This window comes from Betta splendens, chromosome 4 (assembly GCF_900634795.4).
Source record: "Betta splendens chromosome 4, fBetSpl5.4, whole genome shotgun sequence".
In the NCBI taxonomy this organism is placed as follows: Eukaryota; Metazoa; Chordata; class Actinopteri; order Anabantiformes; family Osphronemidae; genus Betta; species Betta splendens.
In genome coordinates, this window is record NC_040884.2 from 32,846,481 (window position 1) to 32,867,661 (window position 21,181).

Below are 21,181 nucleotides of genomic sequence, written 5' to 3' on the forward strand. Positions count from 1 at the left end.
TTGTAGACTGGTGTCAGCGGAACCACCTCCTGATCAATGCAGGGAAAACGAAGGAGATGGTGGTGGATTTCCGCAGACAGCAGCCTGCTGTCATACCACCTATGCACATCCAGGGAAGGGACATTGAGAGAGTGGACTCCTATTAATACCTGGGTGTGCACCTAAACAATAGAGTCGACTGGACTCATAACACAGATGCACTGTACAGGAAGGGTCAGAGCAGACTCTACCTGCTGAGGAGACTGAGTCTTTGGAAGTGAGGGGCCACTCCTGAAGACCTTCTATGACTCTGTGGTGGCATCAGCCGTCCTGTAAGGTGTGGTCTGCTGGAGCAGCAGCATCACAGTGAGGGACAGGAAGAGACTGGACAGGGTCATCAACAAGTCCAGCTGTGTCCTGGGCTGCACTCTGGACACTGTGCAGGAGGTGGGTGAGAGAAGGGTCCTGGCTAAACTCATTGTGTGAAAGAGAGATATCGTAAATCCTTCCTACCTAAGACTTTACAATCAGCACTGTTAACTGTTAATTACCTCCTGCACCATAACTGAACCCACTGCATCAGTGGTTATGCAGGAAATTTACTTTGTACAGTATTTGTGCATAATATTATATTATATTTAAACAACATACAATAATAGCGTCGAACTGTGCCAACTCAACTTTCGGGGATTGCGTTAATATACTTTTCTTTTAGCGTGTGTTTAGCCTTTTCTAACAGCCTGTGCTGTTTGTGAGACAAAATTCCCCATTGTGACTATTAAAGGTTTTCTTATTCCTATTCTTACATTTCATGTTTCTTGTATTAAACCAGTTTGGTTTTGCCCTTTAGTGCCTGCCTCCCACCTACTTTGACAGAAAAACCTAACAATTGCCAGTGGCTGTTGACTCCACATCCTGCGTCCAAAATAAGACAAATTCAGATCGCATTAAACTATCAAGTCAGGAATAACAATAATAACTAGATAAAGCATTTCCATACGAAAATGCACAGTGAATGCTGCCATGCTGAAAGTATTCCTGGAGAATTGCTGAAAGTAAACAAAACACCTAAAATAGCTGAAGCATGTAAAGGACAGATGAGTGTATTTAAAGAGATTTAGTTGTTTAAACAGAGCTGAATGTTTGCAGAAGAAGCTGAACTGCTGAAAATACAGGAAGACACAATATAGGTAAATGACAACAAAACAAAAACAACTAAAACTTATAAATAAATAGTTTTAAGTTCAAGAGATAAAATAATAGTTTAAAGTTATGGAAACATTTAATATACCTGAAAGTAGGTGCAGAGGAAAAAGCTGGAGCTTTGGAGGAAATGTGTGCAGGTAATTGCTAAACAAAGATATGAATAAGAAAAATGGAAGCACACTTCTCCTTAAAAATCTGAAAGTATCCTGGACTAGTTAGATACAGAAAATATGGGTAATAATAATAATAATAATAATAAAGATTAGAAAATCAATACAATGAATGCTTTGCAGCATGTGTCTTTCTCTTCGCCATCTGTTTTGTCTGTTCCCTGTCTGTACTGGTGCTGAGCTATTTCCATGTACCGACCAGCACCTGTTTGATTGTGCGCCTTCATTAAACTACCTCAAACTGAGAACTTTGAATGCTGTGTGTTTGGGTCCTTCACCTTGATCCCTGACATCCTCCAGATTTATTTTTACAATGAATCTATACACAACATAAAATAGAGATTAAGAGAAATTCAGATCTTTTTCAACTATCTGGTCAGAAATAACAACAACAATAACTGCAGCAACCACCTGCACAAGAACTTACTAATCTGAGCTCTTCCACTTCCAGTTTTTTTTTTTTTTTTTTTTTTTTTTTTTTTTTTTTTTTTCTTGTTCTGTCCAGCAGTTTAGCAAGCAGCATATATTACACTGAATGCCACATTGTGATGGACAGCTTTGCTTTAACAAGAAGAGTATATATAGAATATATATACTCTTCCTGATTTATGGTTTATTTAATGGTTTATTTAGCTAATCCAAAATGTGTGTGATGTTGCTGTGTTGGTGGACAGGTTAGGTTTCTGCTTTAGGGTGTGTATGCGGGAGGGGGGGGGTTAAGGGGTGCAACCAGCTGATAAAACCAAGCAAATCTGTTTAGTAAACAATCGGAGCAAAAAAAATAATAAATAAATAAGAAGCATGGATGTACCTTAGGCTAACACATTCATAACTAAACAATTTTTGTACTGTGGTTTACCTTGGAGATTAATACTAATACCAATAATAGTGCCAAGGTATGTGCACGTACTAATACAAACATATACATACAATATACATACATATGTGCATTATTATACATATCCCATACTACTTAATAAAAGTCATGACATACAACACCACAAATTCCATATTCACACATTATTCATATTGGTAGTGATAAGTATCAATAATACTTACAGTTGGATTTGGAAAGTGTCCCACTACAAGGTTAGTAAGGCTGTAGCTTAACATTATTCACCCAAAGGGTGAGGCAGACGTTGGTGCATGAACAATGCCACTTGTGGAAGCCAGGGTGATGTGAGGGGCTCCGCCCCTACGCCCATCCAGCAAGCAGAGGAAAGAATCCTAGCAGCCAGGGAGCCCACACACCTTCAGTTCCAGGAGGGCAGGTGTTGCAGACCCAAGCCGCCCACACAGAGCCCCCCAGGCAGAGCTGCAGCAAGCCACAGAGACAGCAAACCCGAGGCCAGAGTGGGCCACCGGGGTCAACGCTGTCCGCCCCATGAGAACCAGGGGCAAACACTCCCCCTGGCGGGAGGGTCGGCCTGAGAGAGTAGAGCCCGAGGACCCATGGTCCGTAGGGAGCCCGCCAGAAAGATGCCCCGCGCCCAGAGTGGGGCCCGCCCCAGTCCACCCACCCCCACATGGGCGGAGCGGGGGCCTACCCCATCGGCCCCGACCTAATCCCCTGGGCGCGACAGCGGCCTGCAGCACAAGGCCCAGCAATTGGTGGGGTCAGCAGAAAAGAGACCACCCAGGCAAGACGATCATCGTACCCCGGGCGGAAAACCGGACCCCCACACACTTCAACCGCACCACACGCATACCAACTCACACAACACAGACGCATACACCACCCACATGTGCAACCACACATCCATCACATCAACACACACACACACCATAGACTCTCTCACAACAAACTAGTCAATCATACGTGAACCAATGCACTCTCAGATACATTCTCGGCACCCACACCATTCGCTTGATCACATTCGTGGGGAGGGTAGGTCTCCGGCCCTGCCCGTCCATGTGGCCCCAGGCAGGGACCGCAGCTCCTCCCCGAGCCCCGACCAACCCCCCCAACCCGGGGGAGGCAGAGGGCAGCAGAAAAAGGTCCCCCAGAACCCTGCAACCCAGCTTGGACGTGAGTGTGTGGAACTAAAGTGCACTGAAGGTGGATGACACCTCCAGGAGCACAACCGCTGGCCGACGGTGTGTCCCCCGGACAGTGCCCCCCCTCGCCCCTAAATGTCTTTTTGCAGTTAAAACTGGGTGGTGATCTCTCCATCAGGGCCAGTGGCCGAGGCCACAAACTGGCCCTCAGCCCCAGGCCCCAGTGAAAGAGCCCACCCCCGGCCCTAAATGTATGTGTATGTAGCTAAGTATGAGGAACTTTGGAGATACCCAATTCTCCGGGGGGTCCAGCAGACAGAGCCATCAACGGGAAGGCTCCGTCTACTGCCCCCCCGGAAGGAGCCCCCAGATTCCTGGACAAGTGTGTATGACTAATGCAATTAAAACTGCAGAGCATCCCACTTGGAAGGGACGGAACCACTTCCCAGTAGCCCCGGTCCCTCCATCAGCAGGACGCCCCTTGCAGACCTAAGTGGATGAATGCGGAGAAATGTAGTTGGGAAGCAGAGCACCAGGGTCCGCAGAGCCAGGTTCCCGACTGGCTCTGCTACCTATCCCCACCACCCCCCACAACCCCCAGCCAGGAAGGGGACAGCCGAGACCCAGGGACCGCAGTACTACTGCCCAGGCGCCACACGCAGCACGGCCAGAGCCATCCTCACCCTTCTTTCACACTTACCCATTCTCTCGCTCAAGTATGCCCATGCTCGCCCCGTGTAGTGTGACACTCAAACCCACACACATACTCTGCGGTTGTGCATTGAGGGCCAGCCTCCGCCCAGGGCCCAATGAAGGTTCTAGCCTGAGTAGTACGCCAACCCCCCCTGCAACAGGCCCGAGCAGTTACCAGAGGGCGTCGGACCGCTAGGGCAGGCAACGCCCCACCCGAGCAGGGGCAGCGCCCCAGGGGAGAGACACCCCTCCGGGCACAGGCAGGCACCCCCAGAGGGAGTCCCCCGGACGCAGGTCACCCAGGTCTCCACCCCCAGGTCCGCCCCCGCACACCGGCAGGGAGGCCCGCCTCTGGCTCCTCGGAGACAGGCACACGCCAACCCTCAAAATGGTCCAACCCCGGCACAGGGCCGCCGGTCTCAGCAGTCACCACACCCCCGCCGCATGGGACCCACGCGGCCAGCCCAGAGTCCACCAACCCGTTGTCCCGGTTCCTTAGGCAGGCAGGCACCACCAACCACCAGTCACCCCCCCACCACTGTGCCAGACACGACGCAGCACCCGAGCCCCACGCATCCTTACCTGGAAATGGAATTAATCAGAGTATAGTTTTGGTCATTGATTTGATGAAGCAGACAATGTGTCTAAGGTGGTATAATCTAACAAGCTGTTCAGGTATTGAGTAATGCTTAATTTTTTTTTAGTTTTCCAGTTCATGAGGATGATTTTCTTTGCGACACAGAGGGCAGAAAGAAGTGTGTGTGATGAGTTTGTCTCTAGATTAAGCCCACTTAGATCTCCTAGAAGACAAAGTGCAGGGGCTGCTGGGATTGGACAGCTTAACTGGGTTGACAGGTGTTCACATACTCTTTGCCAAAATTGCTGCACAGGTGAACATGACCAGAATGCATGTAGGAATCTATCTGCTGTGTTATCTGTACAGTGAGGGCAAATATTTGAGTTTGTGAGACCCATTTGGAACATCCTTTGTCCTGTATAGTGAGTTCTATGAAGAATTTTGTATTGTATTAGTTGTAAATTTGTAATTCTGAATAAATTAGAACATATGTTATTCCAGAACGTGTAATTAGTGGTGATATTGAGATCAGCTTCCCATTTAGAGATCGGAAGGCTCACTGTCTGGTCTACATTGGAAATTAAGATATAGATTTTGGATACTGTCCTTTTCCCTGATATATCAATAAATCGCTCTATTACTGGTCGTGGTTGCATGTGGATGGCAGTATTCTTACTTTTTGCATTAAGTATTGACTTTAGTTGTTGGTATTCTAAGAAATTGGCACTAGTGATTTCATAGTGAGACACTAGTTCTTCAAAAGAGGTAAACTTGTCTCTTGTGAAAACATGTTTCAGATGTGTTATCCCTTTGATATGCCAAGTTGGAAAGTGTATTGTTTTTGTTTTGTATGATGTCTGGATTGTTCCAGAGGGTGTTTTGGCAAAGAGTAAGCGAAGACCCATTAATTTTAAGAAACCCCCACCAGGCTTGCAGAGATGCTTTTATGCTAATGTTCTGGTAACAACTATGATGTTTGATTTTGGTGCTGATAAAGGGCAGATCTGCAACTTTAATATTTCCACAAAATGTTTGTTCAATGTCTATCCAGGAGGAGTCTGCTGGCATGGGTTTTATCCATTTGTGGACATGGTTCAGTCTATTGGCAAGAAAATAGTGGTGGAAGTTAGGTAGTTCTAGGCCGCCGCAGCGTTTGGATTTTTGAAGAGTTTTTAAACTAATTCGTGCTGGCTTGGTTTTCCACAAAAACTGTGAGATGTAGGAGTCTAATGTCTTAAACCACGCCTGGGCTGGCTGAGTTGGAATCATTGAAAATATGTAATTAATTTTTGGCAGGATCATCATTTTTATGGTGGCAATTCTTCCCATAAGTGAAATGGGTAAGGACTGACATCTTTTGAGGTTGGCTTCTATTTGTTTTAATAATGGATTGTAGTTTAGATCAATAAGCTCTGATAGCCTAGACGACAATTCAATGCCCAAGTATTTAATGTTTCCTGAATGGTGTCAGGGACTCGGGCAGGCAGACGGCGAACCCACATGCACAGCACGGAGGCGATATTATAATCCACAAAAAGGTTTATTCTTAAAGGCACGGTCAGACGGTCCAGGTCATACACGAAAAGGCTCGGCGAAGGTACAGACAGGGAACAGGCAAAAACTCACGGTAAGTAGATAATCCAGGGTCGGGCAGGATACACGATACAGACAGGGACAGGACACGAGAAACACGAACACTCAGGGAACTCAACTCATGAAACACGAACACTCAGGGAACTCGAATACGACAATCTGGCAAGTGACTACGGGAACAGGAGGTGACTAAATACACGGGTGAGTGATTACTGATGCAGTGCAGGTGAGGATAACGACCGGGTGAAACAAGAACAGCTGTGACGTGACATAACCCGGAAGTGAAGCTAGAACACAAAACAGAGACCGGGGGACTACCAAAATAAAACAGGAAACGGAACCTGGAACCAAAATAAGACAAGGAATCAGCTAGAACAAAAACACAGATCATGACAAGAACAAAAACACAGATCATGACAAATGGAGTGTGGTAGAGGAGATGTTAGTCACCTTAAGGTTAAGTGGTAGCACTATAGATTTGCTCCAGTTAATAGAGTACTCTGAAAGTCCTGAGAATTCATCTATGAGGCTGATAGTTTGCTGAGTTGTATAATATTTGGATCCAGTCTATGAATGTTTCCCCAATGCCGTATTTGTGCAGAGTGGCTAAAAGAAACTTCCAGTTTACTCTATCGAAAGCTTTTTCTGCATCTAAGGAGACGATGGCTGACTCTAGTTTATGGATGGTGACATAATCAATTAAATTAATTAGTCTGTTCATATTGTTTGTTGACTGTCTACCTTTAATGAAGCCTGTTTGATCAGAGTGAATTATATATGGAGTGATTTTTTCTAATCTTCTAGCAAGTGCTTTACACACTATTTTTAGATCTACATTTATTAGTGAAATTGGTCTATAACTCGATGGGAGTGTAGGGTCTTTCCCTGGTTTTTGGAGCAGGCTTATGAAGGCAGAATTCATATTTGTGGGTAATGAATGTTGTTGTTTAATTTCAGCTACCATTTTGTAAAAGCTGGGTGCCAGCATGGACCAGAACTCTTTATAAAATTCAGTTGGGAATCCATCTGGTCCTGGAGCTTTTTTATTGGGCATCTCCTGCAGAGCTTCATGTAGTTCTGCCAAAGATAACAATGAGTCTAGAGTTGTAGATTGTTCTTCGTTTAGCTTTGGCAGTTCTAGTTTATTCAGAAACGCCTCTATGGCTGAGGTGGGTGGATCTATTTGGGACGTATATAACTCTTGGTAAAAGTTTTTAAAGGTATCATTTATTCATGGGGATCACGAGTAATGTTGCCTTCCTTATTAGTTATTGAATGGATGATTTGTTTCTCTTTATTATTTTTTAATTGGTTAGCTAGAAATTTACCACATTTATTAGCATGGTCAAAGTTCTCCCAGCGTAATTGGTCTATCTGAAATTGAGTTTTGCAATCAATTATATTATTTAATTTCAGCTTTAGATTCCTTAGGTCTTCTAGTATTCTATCATTGGTTGGAGAGGCAGCATATTTAATCTCTAGAGATTTTATTTTTTGCTCTAATTCTAATTCAAGTAACATGTCCTTTTTTTTCTTGTGTGATGAATATGAAATAATTCTACTGCGCATAACTGCCTTCCCAGTCTCCCAAAGAACACAGGGTGAGATTTCCGGTGTATCGTTGATTTCTATAAAGGTTTTCCATTCTCTCCTGACATAACTGATGAAGTCTTGATCATTGAGTAATGATGTATTAAACCTCCAATTCCTGGTTGATGGTGTGGCTGTCTTAATCAACAAAATGGACATTGGTGCATGATCACTGATTGTGATAGAGTGAATATTGGTGTCAGAGACATCTTGTAAGACTGAGTTATTTACTAAAATATAATCTATACGGGAGTGAGAGTGGTGAACTGGTGAGAAAAAGGTATATTCCCTGAATGTAGGATGAAGAGAACGCCATGTGTCACAGAGACCGAAGTCATCCATGTACTGTTTTAACGTCTGTACTGATTGCCAGTTCCTGTTGCTCACAGCTTTGCTTAGCCTGTCCAACTCTGGGTTAAATACTAAATTAAAGTCCCCTCCTACTATAAGTTTGGAACCAGAGTGAGCAGACAGTGATGTGAAGAAGCTGTGAAAGAAAGAGGGGTCGTCAGCATTCGGGCCATACACATTAGCTATGCAATATTCAATGTTTCCTATCAAGATATTAATGATTATATATCTCCCTTCTGGATCTACAATGGTATCGTTATGCGTAAAGTTAATCTTTTTATTTATCAGGATGGCGACCCCTCTTTGTTTAGAATTGTAACCGGCTAAGTAAGCATGTGGGAACTCTGCTGATGCCAGAGTGTAATTTATAATTTTGGGAATATGAGTTTCCTGTAGTAAAACAATGTCTGCTTGTAGGGTTTTCAAATGGTTAAATATTTTAAATCGTTTCTCCTTCTTATTGATTCCACGTACATTCCAAGTGACAATCTTCAGTGGTGTCATATCTTACCTGACTGCTGTGGATCACTAGTCTTGTGTGTATGTAGTGTGACAGACTTTAGGTGTGTGGCTAACCTTAAGTACCTGTGTATTCTGAGTTGTGTGTCATCTATGTATGTGCACGTGTTTCCCCTGTGCAGTAGATGTTTGTGTGTGGCTGCTGGAGGGCTACATAGCTGGCTGACTACGTGGAAGAAGAATAGAGAAAAGGATGTAGACAGTGTGGAGTGAAAGTAGGTGAAGGAAAAAGAGTAAAGGGAAAGAAAATTAAAGTGAAAGGAAAGTGAGTGATTACGTATGGTGAGCGCTTTGCAAAGTGAGTGGAGGAGTTACATTAGAATGACAGTAAACATTTACATGAAACATCTGCGAGAGAACGAGTTTGAATACTGGATGTAAAGTTATAACACATAGTTGCATTGCATCTATTATTTTTTTTTAACAAACCTTATACATTAAACCATTGTTTTTACATACCACCTGCTAGTACAGCCATGGAGTTGCTTCCCGGTCCCGGTAGAGCTCTCCGTTGACGTACAGTTTGTCGACGCTGATGACAGCCCTGCAGCCTTCTGCCATGAACCTCTTACGGATGGGGAACAGTCGGCGGCGGCGGTCGAGGATCTCCTTGGGGAACTGGTCGTTAACGCTGTAGTCGGTTCCCTTCAGCTGTCTGCCCCAGCTCTTAACCAGTTCCTTCTGCTTAAAGTCATGAAACTTGGCAACGATGGGTCGGGGGTGCTGGCCATCCGGTCGTCTTCCTCCAAGTCTATGCGAACGGTGGAACGCCATCTTGTCGACAACTTCCGCTGGAATCTTCATCTGTTGTTTAATGAAGTTTTTAATTGTGGTTTCAGTGTTTTCCTCCGCCTGTTCTGGAATCCCCGAGAACACCAGGTTGTCCCTCATGCTGCGGGCCTGCAGATCGATGATACCTTCTTTTATTTTTTTGTTTTCGGCCGCTAGCTGAGCCACATCCTCCGTCAGGGACTGCACCGTTCCTTTCAGGGCCTCGTTCTCGGTGGCGAGAGAAATCACCTGCTGCTGGCTGAACTCCAGGGAGTCGCGGAGGGCCATAAACTCTTTGTGGAGGAGTTCCACTAGCGCCAGACGTGCGTCGAAGCTTGATATTTTTTTCTCGATTGACTCCAGGATGTCCGTGATGTTTTTGTCCGCCGAGCTAGCTCCAGGTGACTCAGGTGAGTCAGACGGACGGGAACGCTTGTTGGGAGCCGTCTCCTTTTTCCCCATTACCAGACGCTCGAAGCACTCGTCGATATACTCGAAACTTTCTTCGGTGTTATCCAGAATGGTAAGATGGTTGATTGTTTTCCGTAAAATAAGGTAGTTATTTATTTAAATTGGCGGATAGTTTGTCGCGCTGTTGTTTACTACCGGTGTCGCGCCGCCTTGTTGAATTTCTCGTGCTGTTCTCGCAGAGTCTCGCGTTCTCTCACAGCATCGCGTCTCTCTCCCGCCAATACTTCTCTCCACTTCCAGTTACTAGATGACAAATGAAGCATGACACACTGTTGTTCTGTTGTCTTTCTTTTCACCATTTCTCTGGTCTCACTGGCTCATTCTAGTTTTAGCAATGCATTTTGTGCTATCCTCCGGATTATACACAAGCAAACACAATAAGCAAAATTTAAAAAATGATAAAACAAAGTCAAATCATTTCAACTATCAGCACTGATTAGTAAGTACTGGTCTCAGCCAGTAGACACGGAGCATAATACTATTAATAATAATAGTAAAGACATGTCACTAGCTTGGTTCTAGCTAAAAGTGAAAAAAATTCATACGTTAAATGAAAAAAACAACTGTTAGCGCCTGAAGTAAATAGAGTGGTGCGCTGTAATTTAAAAAAAATATGGTAAATTGCTGTATAAAATGTGTATTCAAAAATTCCCATGACGCACTGGAAACTACATTTATATGCTGAAAAAATTATCTACAGTATTGTACTTTGTGATATAGGTTAAAATACTGTTTAAATTACAGAAATGTCTTAACGTCTCTTACACATCATACTGTTGGAGAAAAAAAACGAGTCCCCTCTGTAGTTATACCTTAAATAAAAGAGACACAATCAGTTGAGACCTTTTAGGATTTTTACTTGTGCAGGAGTGAGCAGTTTACAGAAAAGGCAACTTCCTCTCACTCAAAGAGAGAAAAGAGTAGAGCTTGGTCACACAGATATGTTCTCTCTCTCTCTCTATATATATATATTCTCTGCACAGAGCAAGCATCAAGGACAAAGATGCTACAACATGTACTCCCTGTTCTTCGTAAGCACAGATAATGAGCTTACAATAAATCAGCAAAATATGTTTTAATGATTAAATATTTTCCCAACACATACGTCCTTGCACACTCTTTTCATTTTCTTTGCTTTACTCCCTGGGGATTTTCACTTTTCCTCTGTTCCTCATCCATCATTAACATCTTCCCCTTCATCTTCCCTACCTCCCTTTTCAGACAATCTGTATGTCAGGGTTGACCGAGATACTCCGTAATGTTGACTGGGAATGATGGACGCAATCCCTGGATATCACTTCAGGTGTCCTGTATGGAGAAGGGAGATGTTGACAGTATTATTAATGAGGAGCATCATCAATACTGTCAACATTTTTCTTCGTAGAACTTTGTCTCGTTCTACGTGATTTACTGCATAGCAAAGACTGTTAATACCAAGGAGAATATATCTTATGTACATCTGTGCTTAACAATACAAAACAATTGTTATATTTGTTGTATTTTATCATGTAGCTTTTTACTGAAACAAACTGACATTTAGATAATGTGAAAGTTTCAAATCTGAGTGTGTTCACAGATCATGCAATGCATACCGGCTGCCTGCTGTCGCATTTGAATAAAGACACCTCTAAACCACGAGAAATTGAAATGCAATTGACGTTGAAGTCTTTATTTAAACGTTTAATTAATGAAACTGGGTATTGAATCAACACTTTTTAATAATGCATTTTCAATTGCAGAATGCATTTTCAAAATGCATATTGAATTGTCAATTGCAGAATGCATTGCCATTTGAATAAAGACTACAAAAACCTTGACAATGTGAAATGCAATTTATTAAGTTTTTATTTATACTTAATTAAATGAAACGTATTGAATTGTCACTTTTGATATTGAATTGCCAAATGCAAAATGCATTTTCAAATTGTATTACGATATTGCATATTGGGTAAATTTCACTCCACATTTTTTTCAATGTGTCTGGAGTCTGTACTACTGTGTGTTTCTTTAGGTATGTACAGAACTATGGTCCAAAAACATGAAGGTAGGTTGGTTGATTGTAGATGTAAGTCTGTGTCTTCATGTGGCCCTGTGATGGACTGAAATCCACAACGAGTTACAGACATGAGGCTCGGCCAATGCAGCAAAGAAGAGGTCAGTTCAGACTGGTGCTAGTGTCAGACATGCAAAAGCCTTGAACGAGGGAATACTGCACACCCAAACAATGGCTGAACTGTCTGCATGTACCGTGGTCTGGACTTTTATTTTGTCATTTCCTGTTTTATTTTCTTCCACTTCCGGTTTTGTCTTGTCAGGTCTGGTTTAGCTTTACATTCCAGTCACGTGATCTCACCAGCTGTTTTCTATCAGTTTTTTTTTCTCACCTTTGTCTTGTATTTATGCACCGTTTCAGCCATAGCCCCGTTGCCACATTGTTAGCTCGTACCCCTGCGTCTACTTTCCAGCATTTGTGTCAAGTAAGTCCTGCCGTGTCCCAGTTCTGGATCGTGTTTTTGACCTTGCCTTGCCTGCTCCCTGTCGGTACTGTTTTGGACCTTGCTTTGTTAATTGAACCTTGCCTGACCCCTGTCTGAAGCGTTGCCTGCATTGAATCTCCACAAACCATAACTGCGTGTTGTGCTGTGCTTTTGGGTCCTTCACTGTTCTGACTCGTGACATGGCTCTGTGAATCCTACACTGTCATTTCTATTATACTGATTGTTTTGGGTTTTTTTAATTTTTTTTTAATGCATTTCTTATTAAAAGTGTGTTTGCATGTCTGTTACAGCAAAACATTTTATAATTTCTGAAGAGAAATATTTACAGAACAAACCTTTTCAGTAAATCATGGCCAAGACCCCTGCAAAAGTTGGAGGCAGAGAAATTCAGTCATTCAATTGTAGAGAGATAATTTCAGAATGTAAAAAGTGCTTGTTCTGTTTTTGACAACATGGAGCATCACAGGTTCACCGTGCTAAATTCTGTAAAAACTGGCTAAGACCTTAATAATTTGTAAGGTATTTCTAGAAGCACCGCCCAGTGCACTGCACCATCATATGACTCACCAGAGCACAATCCTAGACCCAAACCCAGGTCCCCATCTTCAAGCGAGGTGGTAAATGCGTTTCAGTGTTTGCTGCAGTGTACAATTTATCATTCCATTCGGGTTAAATTAGTGTTTCCTTTGAGCCTTAGATGAAGCCCTATTGATTTTGCTTAATCACAGTCTCAATATGAGAAATCCACTGAGAAACATTAAATGTCCCAGTGAACTATTGATTTTCGCTCCAGGTCAAAAATGTCTAAAACAACAAGCAATACAAGAATTAGGCCGGTGGTGGACAAAATCTGATTTTATGCCCATTTAGTGATGGTCACATGAAACAATAAAATAAAAAGAACAAAAATAATGATAATAATATTACATTTGCCTTTTTATAAAGCAAATGTTTGGGTTTTAAATAAAAATGACAATTTGCTTTTTGGGAAATTGTAATTACTGTCCAACATCCTCTTCTGCCACTCAGGTATATATATAGGGTTATATCACTGTACACACTGATAGTTGTTCCCTCACTTCAAACCAAGCATACAAAGCATATGGTTTAATTTTATTTATGTGGAGGATGTAAAGAACAGTAAATGTCCTTACTTATGAAAAGCCAATGATATTTTTTTAAACATCAGTACCAACAAAAACACAAGGTTTACTGTATGTGCAAAATTGCATTAACCTACAGTAATAGAATCCCTTATTCTCAAATTATGTAATTTAATGGCATAACCCTAACTTGACTGAAAGACTTTCAGACAAGGAGCATTCTACCTATAAATTCGTAAGGTTGTACTACACAGTAACTACTCTACTGACTGAGCAGATGATCTTTGATCTTTCAGTATTAGTCGAACATGCTGGAAGGCGTTGGTAGTTGAGCCCACTAGGCTTTCACTACTGTATCAACTCTGGCACACTGTGTCTCACACAATAATAAGAAGGTTTGCTATTTGTGTACTGTGCACTTACAGTAGGATAAACTTTTTGCTCAAGTGAAATACTTTCAGGTGTTCTGTGAAGGTGATCCTGCTTCGCCTTGTTTACTTTATTTAACTTTAATAGTCTCACAATTATTGTGAATAAACCACATGTATTTTGTATTTCTTTCACAGTTACTTTGCCTTTTACTATTTCTGCATTAAAGAATGTGCACTTTCTCATCTGGTTTCTTGTATTCCATCCCAAGTGTCCTAAGTGGAAGCTTTAAATGTTTTTAATATCTTAGTATTATTACATATTATTGTATGTAACCACAAACCACAATGCACAGTAAGTGGAGCGACAGCGGTTAAACAAAAGCCACAGGTTTAGTGTGACTCATGACATCCCACTAATTTAATCTATTTGTAATCAATACCTTAAGAACACTGATCGACAAAAGGCCAGGTGGGTCACAGCTCATCTCATCTTCACACTATTGTGTAATACCTGTGGTATAGAATTCATGCTTCATGAAAATGCTTCGTTCAATTCAAATACCAATAGCTGCAAAGTACAGAAAATAAAAAGAAAATGATTAGAAAATGAAGCTAGTGTATTGTGTATTTCACCTACAATGTTAGACTACTGAAATTCTGAAAAGGAAATTAATCAAATTAATAATAAATAATTGTTGAGAACAATAATGATCTAAGGAAGTCTTTTTCATGAAATAAAATCACCCACTGCCTCCCTGCATTTTTGCAGGAGCTAAAGGATGCTGCCTGTCATGAGAGTTGCTGCAGAGGTTGTCAGATTTGTTAAATTAGCTTTACTATAGGCAGTTCCAACTTTTCTTCTACTTTGGGAGACCAACAGAAAGAGGCTGTCTGCCAGATCTCGTTAAACTCAAACATATTTAGACGGACAGGCTGGGAGATGCTTTGGATCCTCTCAGATTTAATTTGTTTGGTTCAATCATGGCAGGCCCATTGCTCGTAGACATAGGACGAAACATGAGAGAGAAGTGTCATTCTCGTGTGTTGACAGCGAGTTTCTAACTCGCACAAAGATGTTCTGCGTTTGCCACTGTCATCAAATGAAAGACTAACAAAATATTTAAATTTGAATAAGAACACATTTTCCCTTTAAAATCTGCATTTGCTGACCCCTAACCTGCAGACACAGTTATTATTATTATTATTATTATTATTACATTATATATCAATTACAGACTGAGCATATGTTACTCGTAATCCAAAATATTTGATCATTGAGCTTGTAAACACAGCTAAAAACAAGCTGATGTGTTTTTGAGAAGAATCCGAACCTTGAAGAAGAAAGAGGAAGCGTGTTGATCATAATTGCCTTACCTGAGGGTAGCATCCAGTGGACTGACTTAAACGATGCAGAAACTCAGCAAATCCCAATTAAACTGAGCACAAACGATGAACAAAGGTTTTTTTTTTATGCATTTGTCATCAAGAACAGAACAAAAGCGTGATTAAAGTGGCTCGTTAAGTGTGAGACTGTGACTCATCTGCCTCAAAGCCAAGCAAGTTTCGTGGCCTGGGAATTTGAATTTAATAATTGCATTGTTTTACTCCTCCTTCCTGAAATGCAACCTCAGAATTAATTAGTTGAAATGTTGTTCCAATAGGATTTGAAATTATTGTGTTTTTTGAAGTAATGCAAATATGCTCAAACATGTACTTTACGCAAAAACATCTGATAACATTTACTTGAAATCAGTGCTCAAATCAATGAAACTGGTTGGGCAGTATACACTAATAAAAATAATCATGCCTGAACCCTAAACTTTATGTAATGTAATTGCATTTAATTTGCATGTTAACTACTGTAGTTTATCAGTTAATGGTAATGTGAAATATCTACTGAAAGATAAGATAAGGTCTACAAGGATAAGACATGCATCAGGAGGATCAACTGGTAATGCTACTGTACTGTATACTGACTGAGCCACCAGATGACTCTTTAAAGCGAAGTTGGGTAGTATTTAAGAATGAAGGGACACTCCGTACCCTCCATATTATCTATGCAGAGAAATTTACATGCAAAAAGCCTTTGAAACAGGACAGAGGCTTTTTTTGCCTCGGGCTCACAGACGCCCACGTCTCAGCCCCAACGTTGATGGGGCAGGTACAGAGGAAAGGAAGCACGAGTTGTAGTATTTGAGCCTACAGCAAACCATCTGCCAAGGTGTCTTACTGGAGGAATAAATGATAACTGCTGCATAAAAGATTATGGAGCAATCTGAGTGTCCCTTCATTTTTAAATATTGCCTGATTTTTCTTTACCTAGTTTTTCAGTTTGAGTTCGTCAATAATAATTAAATAAAGTATAAATAAGTATAAATATATAGGTTAATAGGTTATTGATGAGCCTGATATATAAATATTATTTTATAATATATGATTTCAGTTTCCTGACATACCTGTTATATATACACACACACTCTATTCTCACCCTCCGGTTTTGCGCAGTATCCTTGCTGTTCCTAGGACTGCACTTTTCTGGACTGAGATGTCGGATGTTTTTCCAGGGATCTGTTGTAGCCACTCCTCCAGTTTGGGGGTCACTGTCCCCAGTGCTCCAATCACCACAGGCACCACTGTGGCCTTCACCTTCCAAGCCTTCTCCAGTTCTTCTCTGAGCCCTTGGTATTTCTCTAGTTTCTCATGTTCCTTTTTCCTGATGTTGCCATCGCTTGGTATTGCCACATCCACCACTACGGCTTTCCTCTGCACTTTGTCCACCACCACAATGTCTGGTTGATTCGCCATTACCATTCTGTCAGTCTGGATCTAGAAGTCCCACAGGATCTTGGCTCGCTCGTTCTCTACCACCTTGGGAGGTGTTTCCCACTTTGACCTTGGGGTTTCCAGTCCATACTCTGCGCAGATGTTCCTGTATACTATGCCAGCCACTTGGTTATGGCGTTCCATGTATGCTTTCCCTGCCAGCATCTTACACCCTGCAGTTATGTGCTGGACCGTCTCAGGGGCCTCTTTGCACAGTCTACACCTTGGGTCTTGTCTGGTGTGGTAGATCTGGGCCTCTATGGCTCTGGTGCTCAGGGCCTGCTCCTGTGCGGCCAGGATGAGTGCCTCTGTGCTGTCCTTCAGCCCAGCCCTTTCAAGCCATTGGTAGGATTTGTTGAGATCAGCCACTTCAGTTACGTTCCGGTGGTACATCCCGTGTAAGGGCTTGTCCTCCCATGATGGTCCCTCTTCCAGCATCTCATCCTCTGTTCTCCACTGCCTGAGACATTCACTCAGCAGGTCATCTGTTGGGGCCTTATCCTTGATGTACTTATGGATCTTCATTTCATCGCTTAGTTTCATCCTGGATAGTGGCTCTCACGCTCACTAGTCCTCGGCCTCCCTATTTGCGGCCAGCGTACAGTCTCAGGGTGCTGGATTTGGGGTGGAACCCTCCATGCATGGTGAGGAGCTTTTGTGTCTTAACATCTGTGGTCTGTATCTCTTCCTTTGGCCACCTTATTATTCCCGCAGGGTATCTGATTACTGGCAGGGCGTAGCTGTTTATTGCCCAGGATTTGTCTTGGTTTGTCTTGTTTATTATTTGGCTGAGGGGGTTCAGACCTATGCAGAACAGCAGTAGGGACAGTGCATCTCCTTGGTATATGCCACATTTGATGGATACTTGGGCAAGTGGCTTCCCATTGGCTTCAAGGGTGGTTCTCCACAACCTCATCGAGTTTGCAATGAAGGCCCACTTATCTTAGCCGCGATGATGCCTGACATGAGCTTCCATGTTGTGGAGAGACAGGTTATTGGCCGGTAGTTGGATGGGACTGTACCCTTTGAGGGATCCTTCATTATCAGGATCGTTCGCCCTTCGGTTAGCCAATCAGGGTGAGTCCCATCCCTTAGCAGCTGGTTCATTTGTGCTGCCAGGCGCTCGTGGATTGCAGTGAGCTTCTTTAGCCAAAAGGCATGGATCATCTCAGGGCCGGGTGCTGTCTAGTTTTTCATACCTGAGACTCTATGTTGGATGTCTGCCACCGTGATAGTCACTGGGTTCTGTTCAGGGAGCTGCTGTGGTCTTCCCTCAGATCCACCAGCCACTGTGCATCACTGTTGTGTGACGCCTCCCTTTCCCATATGCCTTTCCAATACTGTTCAGTTTCCAGCCTTGATGGGTCTGCTCTGCTGTTATTACCCTGCCATTGAGAGTACACTTTCACAGGTTGTGTTGCAAACAGCCGGTTTATTCGTCTGGCTTCGTTATCGCTAGTGTATCTCTTCAGGCGGCTGGCCAAGGCTTGTAGCCTTTGCTTGGCAGTTTTGAGTGCTTCAGGTATAGGTATCTGGCTGTACCTCTTGGGCATCGGTCTTTTCATTGCACCTCTCTGGGCCTCTGTCACTTGGCTCACTTCCCTCCGAGCTGCCTTGATTTTTGCCTCCAACCTTCATGCAATACCATGGTGGGTATTGTTTCTCATGGCTCCCATGGTTGCTCTTATAGCCAAGCACCTCTAGGATCACTGATGCTGAAGCGTATATCAGCTCATTGGTTTCTGTGATTGTTGTGGTAGGGATCGCTCTCAATGCTGCATTCACATCTTCCATGAGACTTTCTGATGGTACTTCACTTAGCCGTTGTAGTGGGGTTCGGGGTTGCCTGTTCAATCTCTATCTTTCAGGTCAGTCGCTGCCTCGCTCAGCGTATCTGTGCTCATTGGGGCTTCATACCCAATTTCCGGTTGGGGAGATGGTGAAACATCCCCTCTGACCTGGCGTCCTGGTTCCCCCTTGCCGTAGCATTTGTGTTGTATCTCGTCAATGCTTCGCCGTCAGCCTTGAATGTGGGTTTCTCCGTTCCCATTCACCGCACATTCTTTGCATGTAGCCCCTCTGACTAGGGTTACTTGAGTAGTAGCATTCCAACAGAGCCTTGTTCTCGCATCTCAGCCATTTCTTTCTTGTTCCAGTAGCCCACTTCTCGCCAAGGTGCTCTGGTTCCCCAACACCTGACGCAGACCTTGTTAGAATGGGCAAAGTTAGAAAGTTATATTTAACTTTATAAAATGAAAGATGAAATAAAGCAGCCTTCTGGTGGCTCACTGGGTTTATCATTAGATTGGGAAGCAGAAGGTTGAGCCCAGTTGGGCCCACTACGTCCTTGAGTAAATCACTTCACTGTAGTCTCTGAGTATGTCCTGTAAGGAGAAGGTCAGATGTAGAGATCAATATAGATATATAATATATAATATATATATATATTAATATATATATAATATATATTATATATATATATATATATATATATATATATATATATATATATATATATATATATATATATCACATATGTTTATGTGATTAAATTACATGGAAAATTTACATGCAAAGAAATTACATAAAGTCAATGTTAGGCCTGATTGTTTTTTGGAGTGTACTGTAAGTACAGTGGGGAGCGGAACCTCAAAGTGAATTTAAAGTTGCTGTACACAATTGATCAAATAAAGAAGATACTAAATCCAACTGCTGTTTTGCTAAAAAAAACATAGATATCACCAACAAATCAGGCAACAACATATATTCATTCAAACAGAAGACTAAATCTTCAGTATCAGCTACAGTATCACATGACCCCCGAGCACTGGCACATCACCATCACTGATGGTTTGTGTAACCTGCAGTAGTCGCAGCAACAATCAGCTGGTTGTGCTTCCTAGTACTCTATTTTCCTTTTTCAGGACATTTGTATTGGGCTTCGACTGTATTTAATTTGAATGAATGTAGTTGTTACAGGTCCTAGTTGTTGTAATTTGGAGTTTTAATGTTTTATTTTTGTTCAGCCAACAGACGCCTACTCTCGCCTGCTCCACAGCCCCCTCCCCTGACTGCAACTGTACCTGCAGTGCCAGGCGTGACGTCTGAGCCCTACTCCAAGCAGAACAAGGCTCTACTACAGTCCTACAGTTTCAGCCTTCTTCTTGTCAAAATCTGGAGTAGTTTTAATATGCAAATAAAGCTTTTTCGATAGAAAAGAAGAACAAGCTAGAGAACAGAAACTAATTGGAAGTTTCCCCACAGATCGTTTTAGCTTATCATAAATCACTGGAACCCTGCGCTATACAGGAGGTGCACAAACATTATGTAACACTTCTATTTGGAAACACTGTGAAAGTACACAGCAATTACCCAACTGTTGTGCAGCTCGCAACAATGGCCCAGGGACAGCAGCAGCACAGCTAGATCAAACAGTTGAGCTAAATTAAAGAGCGGGTTATCAGACCAGACAGGAGTGTTTGATGTGCAGAGATGAGATGCATTATTATGGTAAATAGGCTTCCCTTATCTAGTTATTTCTACAGAGCCCCCCGGCTAAGCAGCCCACAGTGGTGAATGCCCTTGGTCAGACAAATACAAGCATGTACACAGCCACGCACACTCGCACAGACACACACAGCAGCACAGCATAAATATGTCTCTGTTGGTCCTTTACGCTCCACTCCAAACAGCCGTCTGCTCTGCAAATGTCACTCAGTCGCTGGCATAATTTGTTTCTAATCATTGGCAAAGAGCGGGCAAATGTCACCGTTTTCCAAAGAGGATGAATTCCGATTGATTTCCAATTAGCACTAAAGCAAAATGCCAGCTTAGCTTTTTTTGGACATCTGTGAGTGTGTGTGTGTGTGTGTGTGTGTGTGTGTGTGTGTGTGTGTGTGTGTGAGAGAGAGAGAGAGAGAGTCTGTGCTTGCATTGCATGCTAGTTAAGATCAGAAGGAACAAAATGCAGCATTGCAGCCCACAGGCAGGGGAACGAACCCAAAGTCAGCTGCAAACTGAAATCCCTCACATGCTGAAACCCAGTGCAACAACCGCAGGATGCATCGTGCAAACAAATGAAATCAAAGAAAACAGTTCAGGCTGCAAGGCAATACAGCAACTGGCTTTTACTCACAGTACATGTGTTTACACTGCTGTGACCTCACACAGGGGCCTGTGATTAGCTGACACCCAGGCGAAGAAAAACTGAGGAGCTCTGATTAACTGCAATAAAGCTTAGTTGACATAACGAGTGTGATGCCATCAGTCCATATGGTTACGTGCCGTAAGGTGCATTCATTTGATCTTGGCAACTGAACATGAGGACGTACAACTGTGACAGCAAATCTAATAACAAAAACTACTCACAAGGAATAAAATGTTTTGGCTTTAACTACATGAGCAGCACGTCCTCATGGTACAGATGTTTCCAGCCAGACTTTCTTCAGTCCACGGTGCCTTTCAGAGC

General features: G+C 42.6%; 1 protein-coding gene across 1 annotated transcript in view; it reads right to left on the reverse strand.

The window, feature by feature from the left end:
- LOC114853122 (inactive N-acetylated-alpha-linked acidic dipeptidase-like protein 2) overlaps positions 1 to 9,273 on the reverse strand; it is a 539,927-nt gene extending 530,654 nt beyond the window's left edge. The window contains exon 1 of the mRNA XM_055508328.1: positions 9,136 to 9,273. The gene's annotated coding sequence lies outside the window, so the exon portion shown is untranslated. The remainder of the gene's footprint in view (positions 1 to 9,135) is intronic.
- Positions 9,274 to 21,181: the final 11,908 nt, after the last annotated feature.